The 16162-nt window shown below is 45.1% G+C and overlaps 1 long non-coding RNA gene across 4 annotated transcripts; it reads left to right on the top strand.

Moving 5' to 3' along the window:
* Nucleotides 1-2563: 2563 nt before the first annotated feature.
* On the top strand, nt 2564-6840 carry LOC124682893. 4 transcript variants are annotated; one of them, XR_006996485.1, is made up of 4 exons: nt 2785-3022; nt 3167-3554; nt 4368-4571; nt 6406-6840. It is a non-coding gene; the product is annotated as an uncharacterized LOC124682893 (long non-coding RNA). The 4 variants fall into 4 exon arrangements; XR_006996487.1 differs by lacking the exon at nt 2785-3022 and adding an exon at nt 2564-2651 and having other exon boundaries at nt 4368-6840; XR_006996486.1 differs by having other exon boundaries at nt 4378-6840.
* The last annotated feature ends 9322 nt before the right edge of the window (nt 6841-16162 follow it).

Here is a 16162-nt window from a genome sequence, read left to right as displayed (position 1 = left end):
ATTAAATTTCATTTTGCCAGTTTAATTTTTATTACGTGGCAGTAGCTTTGCTTCAACTGATCCTTAATTTTCTTCTTCTCACCAACAGACCATTTTAAATGTTTTAGTATTGCAAAATAAGTCAGATTCAGTTTCGATATCAGCCTGACATGTCATTCCAATCAAATGCTGCCACCTTTGTACATGTTGAGTAAGTATTGATAACCTTTTTCAGTTTTAATTGTTCATCCTTTATTCGAGGCATATCAATTTAATTACTATGCTTATACTGATTACGAGCTAATGCTTTTATATTTCATAAACACAAAATATTACCAGCATGGCAAAGGTATTCCATCTCAAAACCAATCTTAAATTGCACTTACAACTTTTAGTTGAATGATTTGCAACCTTAAGATGTTGCACTTGCTTTTGTAAGAGGTTTCAGATTAGCAAAACTTTGTTCGGTGTCTTTCCCACAAACTATGCAAGATAAGTGGATAACAAATAGGCTGATGTGAAGATACAGATAAATCATAGAGAGAGTTGAGCTCGAATTTATTGGTTCTATATGTCAGGTTTTAAGTATTCCTTGATTTTATACAACTGGTTCTGTTGATATATCAAACTTAAGTCAATTATATAGTTGATGTTATATGCAATTCATGGATGATGGACATAACTATGTCAATAATAACAAAACATTGTCTGTCACTATTTGTTACATAATGGTGATCCTTGCATATTTCTGAGATGTTGATTTGTGCTCTGCTCTATCATGAGGAAATCTTTAGTTTTAGCGTTGCATTTCGTATTGGTGACTTTCATGTTCAGCCATTAAAATAAAGTGGGTGTTTTTTAGTTTTGATGTTGCACCTCATATTGGAATTTAGGTTCTGGGCAATGTAAGAAACTGAGGTCCACCAGAGGGTGACCATATTGGAATTCAGGTTCTGACTATTTCTTGAATCTTTGCATTACAATTCAAATTGTTCAAAGTTTACCAAATGTCTCTATTTCCATTTTTTAAAACATCTCCATATTCTTACCTAAAGACAGACGGCGCGGTAATGCGCAACTTCATGATTTGATTATAAACATATAAGACCATACCTGACTGATGCCTTTTTTATGCTCAAATGTATGTACAGATGTAAAAGTTACCAACTGAGGTACATCATTTTCACGGTTTTTAATGTACTAGCCTTTTGGTATCCTGTGTAGCATATTGATGTAAAGTTTGCACCCCTACCTGTTGCTGCTGATGGTGTATCTAATGTGTCACCCTTAATGTGTCCCCTCATGTTTCGGAATGATGCTCAGCTCAATGTAGGAGTAGGAACAATCATTTCTTCATTTTGAGAAATTCACAAAGCCAATTTACTCTAGATGAAACCATTTGTGCAAGAGGAATTCATCATAACTACTATATTATTTGGGAACTGACATCTTTTTTGTGAGAGTTTAGGATTATTTTTGAGGTTAACATCGAGCTGACACGTATGCCACTTTGTGATTTGCCTCTGCACTGAGTTTTCCGGTGTACATTTTAGGTGTTGTCTTAGAATTTTCGTGCGCTCTTTTATGTGTTCTGTGCTGGGCTTCGTTGTATCCTGGGTGGCTGTAGCAAAAAATTTAAACCGCTTTGACCCGTTTTGTCTGGTACGTGGCCTCTATCTCGAGAAATCTCTTGCCCATGCCGCCCAACTTTTCTTGGTTTCTTCGCATCATCGCGTGCGCGCTCTCTCTCTCACTCCGTTATCTCCTCCACCGTCCCTAGCTCCTCCGTTCCAAATCCCCTGCACCATCACCGGTTTCCCCCTCCTCGCCGGAGGTTCTTCTTGCCTTCCACCAGCCCCCCTGCCTAGAATGATCTGCCTTGAGCTCTCCCTGTCCAAGCAAGGTAAATGTGGAGCCGGCTTCCAAGCGGACGATGGAGAGACGAGCGCTGCAGCCTGTCGTCCAGAGGCTATGGCGCGTGGCGGTGAGCCAGGCACTGGGGCCGGATATAGGCGGTAGGGAATGGAGGCTGGCGTCGACATCAGCTGGGGTTGACCCGGACAAGCTTCTGGTGAGGAGAGAAACAGGGGATGAGCAGCACCGGGGCGGACGCGGCGATAGTGGAAGGAGCGCAACACCCTGGGGGCAATCCAGAAGCTCCACTTCATGGTTCTCCAGAAATTTCGAAGTCCATACGCCTCCCCTTTCTCGCCTCCTCTTCTCACTTCCAAAATTTCCTCTATTTTTTTCTCATTCTTTGCTGCTACTCCTTTCCCGGCGACTCCGGAGTTGATATGTTTGGTTGTGATGGACTGATGGTCAGGGGACCTGCGCGTCGATCTACGCGTCGGCTGCGCCTGGGCATGGTCTTCGTGGTGGTAGACGGGTCTCCTCTCCACCAAATCTCTCTGCCCCAAGCGAGCTATTATGAGCTGCTGTTCGCCGTGGTTGCCGACGCCCCTAACCGAGTTCGCGGTGGTTGCTGAACTCGATTTTTCCATCCTGTAAAGACGGATTCTCGCGCTTTGCTTCCACCGCCGGCCGGCCTGCCGTGCGCGCTGCGCTGCTGCCCCAGCCGACGCCCCGCTCGGGCAGGTGGAGCTGCTGTTCCACCGGTCATCAAGCCCAGCACCGTCGTGCAGCCGCCCGCCGGCTTGATTTGTGTTCTTTCGGTATGTTTTAACCTTCTCCGATCTTCGATTTCGATTTACCTTGCCTTCCGCTCATGGTCTTTGGTCTTGCCTATGTTTTCTCAGAATTTTGAATTTTTTTTTCGGATTAACGCTGGGTATATGGTAACCAACATCTTTTTTCTCAGAATTTTGAAAAAAAAATCGGATTAACGCTGGGTAGACACGTACGTGAATTTGTTGTTGATTTTCACTTCCAGCGACGCCGCCTCCTCCTCTTCCGATTTCCCACCACAGTGGTGATCGGCCCGCCCCTATGCCCGTGGCCATGAAATCCTAGCCCCGTCCTGGGTTTGGTTGCCGGCACAGCTCCGCTGCGGCTGCTCCGCCCCTATTCTTTTGTGTCTACTTGTGTGAGTTCATGCCTTCTACCTGTTTGATGTTATGCTCATGAGAACTAAAACAAATTTCTTCAGTTAGACCGCGAGTTGACTGCGAGCACACCTGGTTGTAGATTTTGTGTTGATTTTGATTTGGTGATTTCTGTCTTGCTGTAGGGAGCAGTGCACTGTCGGTTGCTGGATATGATTACCTTGGAGTGGAGCAGAGTAAAAAGTCATTAAGAGGATTCTGATGCGTTCATGTTCATTTTAGAGCACGGTGGCTTAGATGACCGCGATGCTTACTTTGTTAGTGTTTTGCAGGTGAACTTTGATGTGAAGGAACACAACATGATGCTCAACTACAAGATTCTCCAGGAAGTGTACACCAAGCTGTACCAAGCAAGGTACCGGCTCTCGGCCTTGCTATTTTTAACATATGCTTATGATGTTCCTGCTTCTGTAGATGATTTAGAGTCTATCTGAGTATACGAGAAACAGGATAAGAAAATAAAAAGATGCGGGAGATAGACCCATTCACAAATCTGTCTGATAGAAGACGCAAGTAAGCTATTTTTCTTCTTGAAATCTACTTCTGAAAAATAGACATCAGACAATGTTGTAGGACAATCCAGCATATTGCAAGTACTATGCTATATGAATTAGCGAAATAAACATCATATCATGTTTCAGGCTAAGTTAACCTACAACTAGCCATAGTATTTTTGTTTTTCAAGTTGAGCAATTCATTACATGCTGCATTCCAGTCATCAACGCGCAACAGGTTACTGGTTATAATTATTCTTTTCAATCATGTTTTTGGACGATTTAAATTGCATGTTTCCATGTGGAAAACCAATAATCCATCTTTCAGTAAACTCTTATTCTTTCAATATGTCCTTCTGGGAGACAAAAAAGCATATCATGTTTTAGGTTAAGTTATCCTAAATAGACATATTGTTTTTCCTTTCCAAGTTAGAAAAAAATAAACATCACACCATGCTTTATGTTAATTTGACATTTTGTTCATACGATCTAGGTTAGGAAAATAAGAATCAGATCATGTTTTAAGCTAAATCATATTTTAGGCTAGGTTATCCAACAATTAGATATTGTTTTACCGTCTAGGTTGAGTAAAATAAACATCAGTTGATGCTTTAGGTTAATTGCACATATTGTTCTTACTATCTTGGCCTTTCCTATTGGTGTTTATATGGTGCTTCGGATATTTTGAGATATTTCATTGTAGGTGCATTTTGTTTTCATAATCTATGGAAGTTTAGAAGTGGCAACCTCGAATATGTTCTTTGGCGTTTCCAAGTTTATAGTTTATTCATGCAGCATGATTGTTAGCGAGCTAGACTAATACACACTTTAGTGAACTGCAGGTGTAAATAGCGACGAGGAGATAGGGACTGTGCCTTAGATGGACCTACAGGCATGAGTATCTTCCACTTCTAGCAGTGATGGGCTAGAGAGCGTCACCTTGGTACTGCACGGCAGCACCCTGTCGTTGACACTCCAGGGAAGACAAGTAGCGCAAGCATCTCAACAGGTCTGAGATTCAGCGTGTGAAATTCAGGTATGTTTATGACTCATATTTGTAGGTTCATTATGCTCTATTTTGGTATGAATTTTGGAATGCACAACTCAGATTGCGCACATGATTCCTCTGGAGTCTGGGAAATGGAGGTTCTTGGACTAAAACAAACTTTCAAACTAAATTAATTTTTTATTTGGCCAAGCGTCAATTCCAGTTTTCCAACAAAAAATGCTTATGTAAGACAATCTTCTGACAGCTGGCATCTTTACTTAGCTATGCCTACGGGTTCTCATATATTCTATTCTCTTCTAAATAAAATGGCCTAGGGCTTCTCCTTGATTTAAGTACTACAGTTGAATTACTACATCTTTCATTCTTCATAACGTTTGGGGATGAGGCTGGGTCCTCTAGCGTGAAGAGGAGCCACAAGAGTTGCCTTACATAGCCAATGATGATGTTGACCCTGAGGATCTCGAGAAGCGCGGTAACCTGTGAGCTGGAGGAGTGCTGACCAAAACCCAAAGAAGAAGAATGTAGAACAATTTTTACCATATCAGATTGCTACCCAGGTTCGGGAGAATGATGCAGAAGCAGCTTCAGTAAGCTGAAGATGTGTCTGGCCCTAAATATACTGTTTTTGTGGGGAAAACAGAATATGTTCATGAAGTGACAGGTAGATACACATATGAGCATATGAGTGTTTGCCTGTTAGAAGTACAGACTATAAAAGATACGTATTTCAGTAGTTCAGTTTACCTAAGTTAATTGCTACAACAGCTATTGAAAGGCATTCTTCAGGTGTGGTATTGCATCTTTGGCTATCGCCTATTTTTCATCTCAGACACACCTATATTTATGTGGGAGCTAAGTTTTTAAAATGATATTGTATTTTTGCTGCACCTTACTAAAGATTATCAATTTACTCCTGTCACCAGAAATGTAATGTGCAATATTAGCTTATCTGAAACCACTAAGCATGGACACTTTAGTCATGCTGTAATATTAACTACCATCATTGCTGCTAATTTCTATGGATATGCCAATATACAAAATGCTAATCAGGTGCACCATTTCAGAATAAAAATTACACACTGTTCGCATTTGAGTAATTGGCATCTGCTTAAATATAGTTATAAAAACTATTGAAGCCCTAGGCGTGCCGTGCCAATTTTGGCTACTGGAACTTCTCATTTCCAATAATAATAGCTATTTCACATAAAACTTTATCATGATATTTGCCTCATATCAATTCACTGCTTACTTTTGATTGCGTTTTACTCTATAATCTGCATTCATAGTTAGATCAAAATATACATTATCATCTCTTCTGAGATTTATCTCCCTTTCCCAAATATTAATATCTTCAGCTGATCAGTAGGAATTGTCTCTATTGTTATTTAATACTATTTGATGAAATTATCATATATGCTAAAATATTTCTTATGAACATAAGGTTTGCACTATTGGTCATATTTGGAAACAAAGCAGTTGGCCCATCTAATGTTATTCGAAGCACCATTGATGTGTTACCACTTTGTCAACACTTAGTCAATGTGAAGAAAAATGTCATGTTCTGTAGCTTTTTTGGGGGAGTGCTGTTTTTTTTACATTCCCCATAGATACAGATGTAGTTCTTAATTGTCTGATACTGAAAATCTGAAACTTCTTCGCTTAGTGCGTATTTTTTCTCTTACAGTTGAAATAACATTATAAGAGAGTTGCTCTCAGCAGCTCACAAATAAGACAGGTTACATTCCCTTCATGAATCTTCACGAAATAATTGCCAGGGAATATTATATTCTTTTATTGTTGTTATATCACATAAAACTTAACATTGTACCTCCACTTATGTACTGTTTTGCACCACTTATAGGTTTGGTCGTTCCTCGCTCCCAACTTGGTTGTGTAATCTTGGTTAGGGTGATATAGAGGTCAGCTGTAGGTCTTTTTGGCTTTGTCGCGGAGGCCAAATAAGAATTCAAGAAGAGGACACTGATTCCCCCTTGGATGATGAAGCATGCTCGGCTCTTTCTTCACCAAAGGCCAACAACTCATCATCTTTTCCTGCAACAATGAGGACACTAATGCAAAGCACTAATGGATGGGATACCATGGAACATCAGCACTACCAGTCTTACCATCCTACTTTGCTACTTCCTCCCAAGCTTTGATAACCAAGAACATGTCATACTTCTGTTCAAGTAGAAACTCCTGTCTTTTCCATGTATCCTATATGTTAAATGATCCCAACAACTATGTTGTCAGATCTAATCAGTTCAAAGAAGTGTTGTCAGTCTAATTCTAATTATATATTAATGCTACTGCCTCTTAATTGCTCAATAGCACTACTAAACCTTTACAACCATCCATATCATCCACGGGTGCCCTTTTTTTGTATGCCTTCCCGCTATCAGTGTACCCTATGTCCAGGTTAATTACCAGTTAATTTTATGCCCTTCTTAATGTGGGTAGAATTCTACATATGCCACTTATTTACTTGATATTATGGATTAAATTTTCATGCACTTAAATATCAGTATATGTTGTATCCAACTTCATTGCCAACCATCTGAAAACCTACTGTTTAAACAAGAAAATATTAATTACTTCCATCAATTCAAGCATATTACACCCAGTCACATTATACAATCGGCGCGGCGTGCCGCCGCGCCATCCATTGCTAGTTTACTTTATGGGAGAAGGAAGTCTTTGACTCGCTGGTGTTCAGTGGTGGCACTTGGTTGAAGTTATGTAATCACTCTGCCTCCATGGCGTCTGAACTAAGTCAATGCCGTTACGGGCCAGATATGAATATATGCAGGCTTGCACGGTGCAATGTACCTTGAGTTATTAAGTACAAGTAAGACGAGTGGATGTTCGTAATGATGTGCCAGTATTGGGAACATTAGGGGCAGCGAATGGTGATCCTATTACTCATTTTTGTTTCTGGCAGTGTACTATTTGAGGATGTTGGTCCAAGTTAATGTTATATATGATCCGCTGTATTGAGATGCTTCTAAACCCAAGCTACCTTCAATTCTCCCCTTTGTATGCAATGGGGAATTGGTATCTTTGTTCATTATCATCAATTATTTGCGCTCTATTAGCTGCTCATTAATCATTAAAAAAAATTATTACTCAAGTTCTCAAATCCTGTCCGCTACATACTGTGGGTGGCATGGCATATACATCCTTCAACCTAATTAGGCGTGAGCTCCATCTTGGTCCTATACAAACTGTATGCGTTAACAAAAGGGAGCGGTGTTTTGGAACATGGGTGCATATGCTCCCTATATTTCGAAATGCATCTTACATACATTTTAAATTTTAAAAAAATTGAAACTAAAAGTTCGCACGTATATCTTCACGTGCTACGTGCTCACAAAGTCGTTTCATAAAAAATCGACTTATCATGTGGCATGTGTAAAAAAGACAAAATTCAGTGCTAAAAATAATGCTTTTCACAAGATAAATTTTCTCTTTTTTATATAGACCACACAAAATATTGGTTTTTCGTGAAACTTGACGAACACACGTATATTATGGAGATGTACATGTACAATTTTTTATTCAAATTTTTCGATATTTCAAAATATGATTTTTTGGTAGAGGGAGCATACGCACCCGGGAGCCGAATTGAATTTCCGTTAACAAAATAGCTATTGATTTTGTTTTCTATTCTTTCCAGTTCTATCAGTAGTTCAGAGTCATTTGAGCCAACTAAAATCCATTAGCTAAAAAGGAACAAGACTGGATATAATGTGCATGGTTAAAGAATAATGATAGGCGCACTTTTTTCCTTCCTTATGTAAAATTGGACATGCATACATTTAAAGTAATGTAAAAGGAAAAAAATATTTTCATTAGTGCATCACGTATACCTCTTTTCAAACTGACTGAATTCCTCACTTTGATCATTATCTGACCAATATGTCGGTAAGTTTATATAAACTCAACTTCTATGTTTCATGCATTGACATATTTATGGCAATTCTATGATTCTATCAGAAAAAGGACGGGCGCAGCAACGCGCGCCATTATGGTCTAGTATACTGTACTACTACTGTACTAGGAAATGAAGGGGGTGTTCTGAAGGAGAGTGTTTTACTCTGCTTGCCTTTTGCTGGCACTGTAGCTGTGCTGTGTAGCAGACTAGCAGGTCGACTCACGTTGTGGCGGCTGACGAGAGATGATAGCACAGAGCGAAGAAACCAGTTTGTCATTGTTTGACCAGTCTGCGTATCCTTCTCTGGAGCTGGATTGCCGTGCTCAGAGAATCTCCAGCAGCGCGACGCCATTTCGGACATCCAAAATGTCCACGGGTGTCCGTTTGCGTCGTCTGTCGGACGCGGAAATGGTCGCGCGTTCATTTGCGTCTGGGGTTGGCTCCAGCATGGCGATGCATATTCGGCGCAGGCTAGAATTCAAAAAAGGAAACAAGTTTGCACGAATTTTTACAGCCGTAAATTGAGGGCTGAAACAAGTTCATCACACTTTGCACATGTCACGGCGCAAAGTGGAGTCCAAAAGGGGCACAAGAAGGCCTGAAGAGCAATAAAAAAGTCCAAAAGGAGGCCAAGGTGCTGGGCGCATGGCGCCGCCGATCAGGCGTCTCGTGCGCGGATTTCGGCACGCCTCTTCATGAACCATGCCCTGGTGTCGTCGTTGACGCCGCTCAAGTCGGCAAGCATGATCCTTGTGTCTTCTGTACGCAATTTGGCCTCGGCGTCTAACTTTTTGGCCTCGATGTCCAGCCTTTGGACATCGAGGACCTCCTTCGCGAGGTTCTGGTAGATGGCAGCTACGGCCTCTTTTTCTAGACGCCTCTTCTCGTCCCTAGCTGCCATGGCGGCACGGTTGTCTGCCATTATCTTCTCCATGCTCTGGGTGAACGCAATGGCCTGCGCCTCTCGGACAAGATCGGCCTTGGTAGCCTTATGGCCTCGTGGACGAGGTGGAAGGGCTGGACGGCCTTGATCGTCGTCTTCGCCGTCGAGGTTGATCGCTGTCACATTTCTCACAGCTTCGTTGTAGGCCGCAAAGCTTGTCATCCACTTGTTGTTGTTCTTGAGCACCTCCCAGCAATGGACCATATGGTAGCCCTTCTTATGCGTCGCCCTGAACTTCTCCAAGGCACGGGATACCTGCAATCATAGCCGCCAATGATGTACATACAATGATGCAAATAGTGTAGAATGATGTTGGTTGTATCGTGTTTACCACTGTCACGACGCCAGCACCGCTTACGGGGTTGTTAATAGCATGTTCGACCACCGAGCAGAACTTGCTTGTCTCTTGTTTGATGTAGTTTCATCTTTTCCGGAGGGACTCTTCCGTCCGAGGGCTTGTGATATGGTAGGGCGGGTGCATCCTGGTCTCGTTGTACTGCTGCAAGACCTTGGCCCAATAGACCTTGCCCTTTTGCTGCGCCCCATTAATACAATCATGGGTCGTTGCCAGCCACGCTTCACACAAACACTTATCCTCGTCGTCGACGAAGCCTTGTGTCTTGCGGCTCTCCCCCTTCTTCTTCGTAGCAATGTCAGGTTGTGTTGGCGCGTCGTACGTCGAAGTCGTCGACGGACATGGCTGTTGGCTGCGTCTGCTGGGTGCCGAATAGCCGTGCAGTTTCGATGTCGTCCGCATCTTGCATTGCTGCCCAGTCATCTTGCGTCCCGGCCCGATCATCGCGAACGAAGCCGCCGCCGAAGATAATTTCCTCGATGTCTGAATCATGGCGGTCCTTCCAATAGTCCTACGAACGACCGGACATCAGACGCATGATACACGGCACTCGCACACATTGACAGAGCTCACGTACCGGGTCGTCCATCGTCGGGGCTGGCGGCGCCATTTCGTCGAACGGGATGCGGGGCTACGGCATGCTCTCCTCCGGCACCTGGCACGTCTTCTGTGTCGCACCCGGGCAGGAGTCACCGCTTCTAGGTGTCCGGTTGAGGTCGGGAACCGCCGCCAAGGTCAACTTCACCGGCGGCAGGCCGGAGGCGAACCGCGACGCCGCGTGGCCCTGCAAGGGAGCGGGAGTTCCAGGGCGCAGCTGGGAACTTACCGAGCTCACCGACTAGGCTGGAGGTGCGACGCCGACCATCCCCTCTTTCTTGACGAGCATGTAGCCCTCCGCTAAGCTTGGATGGAGGGCTACTTGTGCGACGCCGGCTTTGATCTGCATCTGCCAGGCCTGCTGGTTGGCGGCCGCGGCAGTCTTGATCTTATGGTTCTTGCGCCGGCCGCGACGCTTCGCGGCCTCGATGATTTTCTCCTCCGGGGAGAGCACCTTCTTTGCCGCCTTCGGCTTTTCCTCCCGGCCGCCGCCGGTGGCGGCCCGCTTTGCTTCCGCCGGAGCTGCAGCCTCCATTGTGGCTATGGTCGTGGCTACGGGGGAGTGTGGGGCGGCGGCGGGTGCGAGGATTTGCTCCGCATCCATGGCGGTGGCTGCGGCGGCGAGGACGTCCATCGCTTCTGGACTGCTCGCGCCGGTCTAGTTTGCAATTTCACGCGGGGAATGGCCAGTGGCGGGAATAATATCGGCCTCCTGCCACTGACAAGCGGGTCCTACGTCTTTTTCGGCGGACACTCGCGCGACCGCCGAGCGTCCGCGGAGACGCAAACCTGACGCATATTTGGGCCAGGTTTGCGTCTCCGCGGACGGCCCGGTCACTTTGCGTCGACCCGCTGGAGCAGGCCCCAGACGCATTTCCGGTCACGACGGATGAAAACGGTCGCTGAGCGACCGTTTGCGTCGCGCCGCTGGAGATGCCCTCAACACAAGGTCTCGCAAATTCATCTTTTTGACTTAAATGATCCATAACCAAACTAAGAACCACTTTCTGTTTTTGAAAAAAAAAATAAACCATCTATAGCTCTATTTGGTTACGGCTTCACAGTAACATAAAACCTGAAACCCGAGCCCTAAGAGCATCTCTAGCCGAGCCTGAAAATAGGCCAAAATCGAAAAATAACCGCCAGTTTACGGGTTCGGTTCGAGAATGGCGTAGGACAGAGCCTTAAAACGAGGCAAAACTGAAAAAAAAAAGTTTAGTTCGAACCGAGAAACCCAACTCAGCCCCTATTTGTGGGGCCGAAATGCCAAACTGAAGGCAAAACCGAACTTTGCTCGCGCTGAAAGTTCATGGCAGTTGCTCTTCATTGTCGTCCTTCCGCCCGCCATACCACTGTCAAATTCACCAAATCACTCCAAATTTCGACTAGTTTCTGCCGGAGATGGACCGTAGCCTACTGAGAGAAGCACATCCTCGCTGGAATTGGCCGCTGGTCGCCGGAATCGGTGGATGTTCGCGCGACGGCAGACTGCCCTGGCGGGGCGTTGCGTGCAGGCGTTGGGCGGGCTCGAGCAGCCATGGCAGGGGGTGGAGGCGGGACGCGTCCAGGGCGGTGCAGAGTCGCCGGGCACGGGGCGGAGGCGGCCGGGCACGGGGCGGAGGTGGCCGGGCACGGGGCGAAGGTGGCCGGGCACGGGGCTGCGTTGGCCGGCGCCAGGAGGGCACGGGGCGGCGCCGGGCATGGGGCGGAGACGGCCGGGCACGGGGCGGATGTGGTGACCCTGCATACCACTGCATGTTGTAGTATGCCAGTCGTTGATATAACATTCGCGAAGTACCAATCCGCAAATAATACATCCCTCAGAGTAGTACAACAGAACATAGCTGGTCCATAACTCATTCACATATTATTACAAACCATACATATACATCATCTCGGAGCTCCTCCTGGCTCCAAAGAGGTTTACTCCTGGGTTCGAGGTGAACCCTACTTAACTTACAATATAAGAGTCTTAGCAGGTTATACATTTATTCCACTCGAGCAGCTAAGTACTAAAGTGTTCGCACTGCTCGGTTACTACTATTACTCTGGTAGCCTAAGCTTGTTCTCCTTCAGGGGCGTCCCCGGTTCCGTAGACGATAAGGTAGTCTACGCCTTCTACCCCTCCTGAGAGGTCTGGCTCCTCGTAGCAGATCTCCTCTGCTCCGTCTTGTCCGTCATTGGCTTCCTCGAGGTGATTCAGACAGTCTAAGCAAGGGATTATAAGAGGTAAGAGTACGAGCGTACTCAACAAGTTCGTAATAGGAAAGAGGTGTTTAATGCACTAGCTACGATATTAGACCAGAATATCTAATACCAATGCATGTTTTCATAATCATTTCTTCAAAGGGATTTCTATTTTCGTGCCCTCGGGTCCTTAGTTGTACTCAGTTTTCCCCAGCTCCTTAGTTTTTCCTCAGTTTTCCCCAAGCCCTTGTCTGAACCCGCAGAAGGAGCTCGGACGGAAGGAATCCGTTAAGTTGACCGTTCCGTGCTGACGAGTGGGGTCGTGTCGTTTGTGGGGTCGCGTCGTGTGGGGCTGGTAGGAAGGGACCGCGTGGGACAGGACGAGACCATGTTTGTGGGGCCGTAGCATGTGGAGCCGTGTGGGTCCGGGACGGGAGCACGAGTGGTTTCTGTCTCTTTCGCCCAGATTAGCAGTTTTCAATGTACCTTTTTCCTCTCTCTCGCTCGATCTCATTCATATTTGATAGCCCAAATTGGTAGCAAATCTAGAGCAGCTTGTCCTTCGTTTTTTAACGCCATTCATTTCTTTATGCCTTCGTTTTTACCCAATCAGGTAGGAAATCTAGGGCACAAATCCAGAGAGAAAATATAGGATAAGCTGCATACAACAACCAACATAGCATAGATATATTCAGGACAGATCCAAAAGTAGTACCGATAGATCCAACATAAGCTACATTTTACATGAATTTAAGCTGCTCTACAGATAGAGCAGTCACATACGAAGAGTGCCAGTAGGCACGTTCAACGCCTCCAGGTAGCGCGTGTGACTCGCTTGGAGGTTGCGCAGGTGAATCCCAAGTGCTTTGTGTTTGGCCATGTACGCATGCACATTCACGGTCCTTCCAACTCTAGCGCCACATCTGCCAATGGATTCAGCATGGTTCACCAGGGAGTTGAAGTCGGTGGCGCGGAGCTTCCTGTTGCAGAAGGGGCACTTGTAAATACCTCGAGCAAAGGGGCCATCGTAATGGCCAGACTGCAGCCTCCCGAGGACGTGACGAGTCTTGGTGTGGAAGGACTCGTCGTCGTCGTCGACGTCACCGCTCTGCACCTGTCACGTAGCACCAAAGATCGTGCAAAAAACGGAGTCAATTGCAACGATGATGGAACAGAGAGTGAACAAAAAATCATGCATGATAATATGGGCTCGAAAAAAAGAGGTAGCCTCGATTACATTGGACACACTTATATCCGGGATTTGAGTCGACAAACCAAAGATCATGCACAACAAATTTGTACACACCAATTGTTTACTGACCAAACCCTGAATCAATTTATGCCCAAATATTCATCATCATCGGCACAAATCTTAAACAAAAGCAAATCAAAAACACTAATAACGCAAGATCTAACACAAAAGGATCGAACTAGGAACAGACGAACAATAATAACGCAAGATCTAACACAAAAGGATTGAACTAGGAACAGACGAACCGTAATAACGCTAGATCTAACACAAAATGATTGAAATGAGATAAGAACAAGGGAACAAAGGGTTACCTCCGGCTCGTTGTCGACGATGCTGGTGTCGTAGGGGTTCTCCGGCGCGTCGTATTGCACTCGGTTCGTACGGGTCCCAAGCGACGGGGACTGGACGGTGGCGGCGGCCGATGCGCCGGCTGCTACGTTGGAAGCAGCGACGGGGGCACGGACGGGGCGGCGGCCGATCCGCCGGCCGCTACGTTGGAAGCGGGGACGGGGGCCTGGACGGGGGCGGCGGCCGATCCGCCGGCTGCTACGTTGGAAGCAGCGACGGGGGCCTGGACGGGGGCGGCGGCCGATGCGCCGGCTGCTACGTTGGAAGCAGCGACAGGGGCCTGGACGGGGGCGGCGGCTGATGTGCCGACAATGGGCATCTCATTCTTCTCCATCGCCGGCGGTTTTCTTCGGGGTTTTTCTTCGGTTGTGGAGAAGATGATGGGACAGGAGAGGCGGTTGCAGTGAGCCAGTGAGAACGTGCGTCGAGGGAGAGAAAGAGGGGCTCTATAAAGACGAAGGTGGTGTGTACCGCAACACGCGTCCTCTATGCACGGCTGCAGCGTGCACCGCTACACGAGTCTAACCCTGGGACGTTTGGTGTACTCAGTTATAACCTCAGGCCTTATACAGAAATTTTATCACGTACTCAGTTTTCCCCTCGAGGACTTAGACCGGCAAGTGCAATATACTCAGTTTTACCCTCAAGTAGTTGGTCAACAGAGAGTCAACAAATGAGATTAACATAGCTAATTGAGTCATTTCATGCGCAAAAAATCCAAAAAAATAAAAACATAGTGGCAACTACTCATGGAGTCTTCCTACGCAACCTGCCACCTAGAAAACCTTAACAAACATATATAAATCAAGTTTTACCACAAATTTTCACTTCTTAGAATCACTAGTGTAGCTATGAAGATGATTGGTTTTCCACCCAAACCCCTTTGCAAAACATCTTTCCCAAAACATAGTTTGTCTAAATGATGCCATAATTGTCACACTCTGTATATTTGAATTGCAAATAATTTGATGTAGCCCAATATGAATTATATTGTACAAAACACACATTTTTCATTTTGTAATTCTTTTGTTTGAATCCCTTAGTCTATTTACTATTTATGTGCCCTTGGATTCTTAGTACTACTCGGTTTTGCCCTCAAGTACTGTCACAAATGCTCCGAGAAGCCCAAACTTATCCTCGATTGGTTGAACCGTTGTCACACGGATCGACTCCACGAACCGTTGATCCACTGATCTAACGGGCAGTATACCCCTATCCGTCTCTTCGTGGCAACCTCTCTCTCTCTCTCTCTCTCTCTCTCTCTCTCTTCGTGGCCACCCCTCTCTCTCTCTGTCGGTGGAGAATGCCCACCCCTCTATTTATGTGCAATAACGAGTTTGCCACTTAATATAGTTTGGGATATAGTATTGGTATAAACATGAGGCATACATATTTGCGGATTTCGGTGATTGCATTATTTGTCACCCCTCTAACAATTATCAACTATCTTTAGCTGTCCTTTTCTTTTAGGGAATATAGTTTGGGATATAGTATTGGTATTTTGAAACGGCCTAAAAGTGGTATAATTTTGTTATAAACATGAGGCATACATATTTGCGGATTTCGGTGATTGCTATCAACTATCTTTAGCTGTCCTTTTCTTTTAGGGAATATAGTTTGGGATATAGTATTGGTATTTTGAAACGGCCTAAAAGTGGTATAATTTTGGTATAAACATGAGGCATACATATTTGCGGATTTCGGTGATTGCATTATTTGTCACCCCTCTAACAATTATCAACTATCTTTAGCTGTCCTTTTCTTTTAGGGAATATAGTTTGGGATATTGTATTGGTATTTTGAAGGGACCCTATTTTGAAAGGGATCCCATTTTGAAACGGCCTAAAAGTGGTATAATTTTGTTATAAACATGAGGCATACATACTTGCGGATTTCGGTGATTGCATTATTTGTCACCCCTCTAACAATTATCAACTATCTTTAGTCTGTCCTTTTCTTTTAGGGAATATAGTTTGGGATATGGTATTGGTATTTTGAAACG

This window comes from Lolium rigidum, chromosome 1, assembly GCF_022539505.1.
Source record: "Lolium rigidum isolate FL_2022 chromosome 1, APGP_CSIRO_Lrig_0.1, whole genome shotgun sequence".
NCBI lineage: Eukaryota > Viridiplantae > Streptophyta > Magnoliopsida > Poales > Poaceae > Lolium > Lolium rigidum.
The sequence above is the reverse complement of the archived record's forward strand: the minus strand, read 5'-3'. Positions and strand labels throughout refer to the sequence as shown.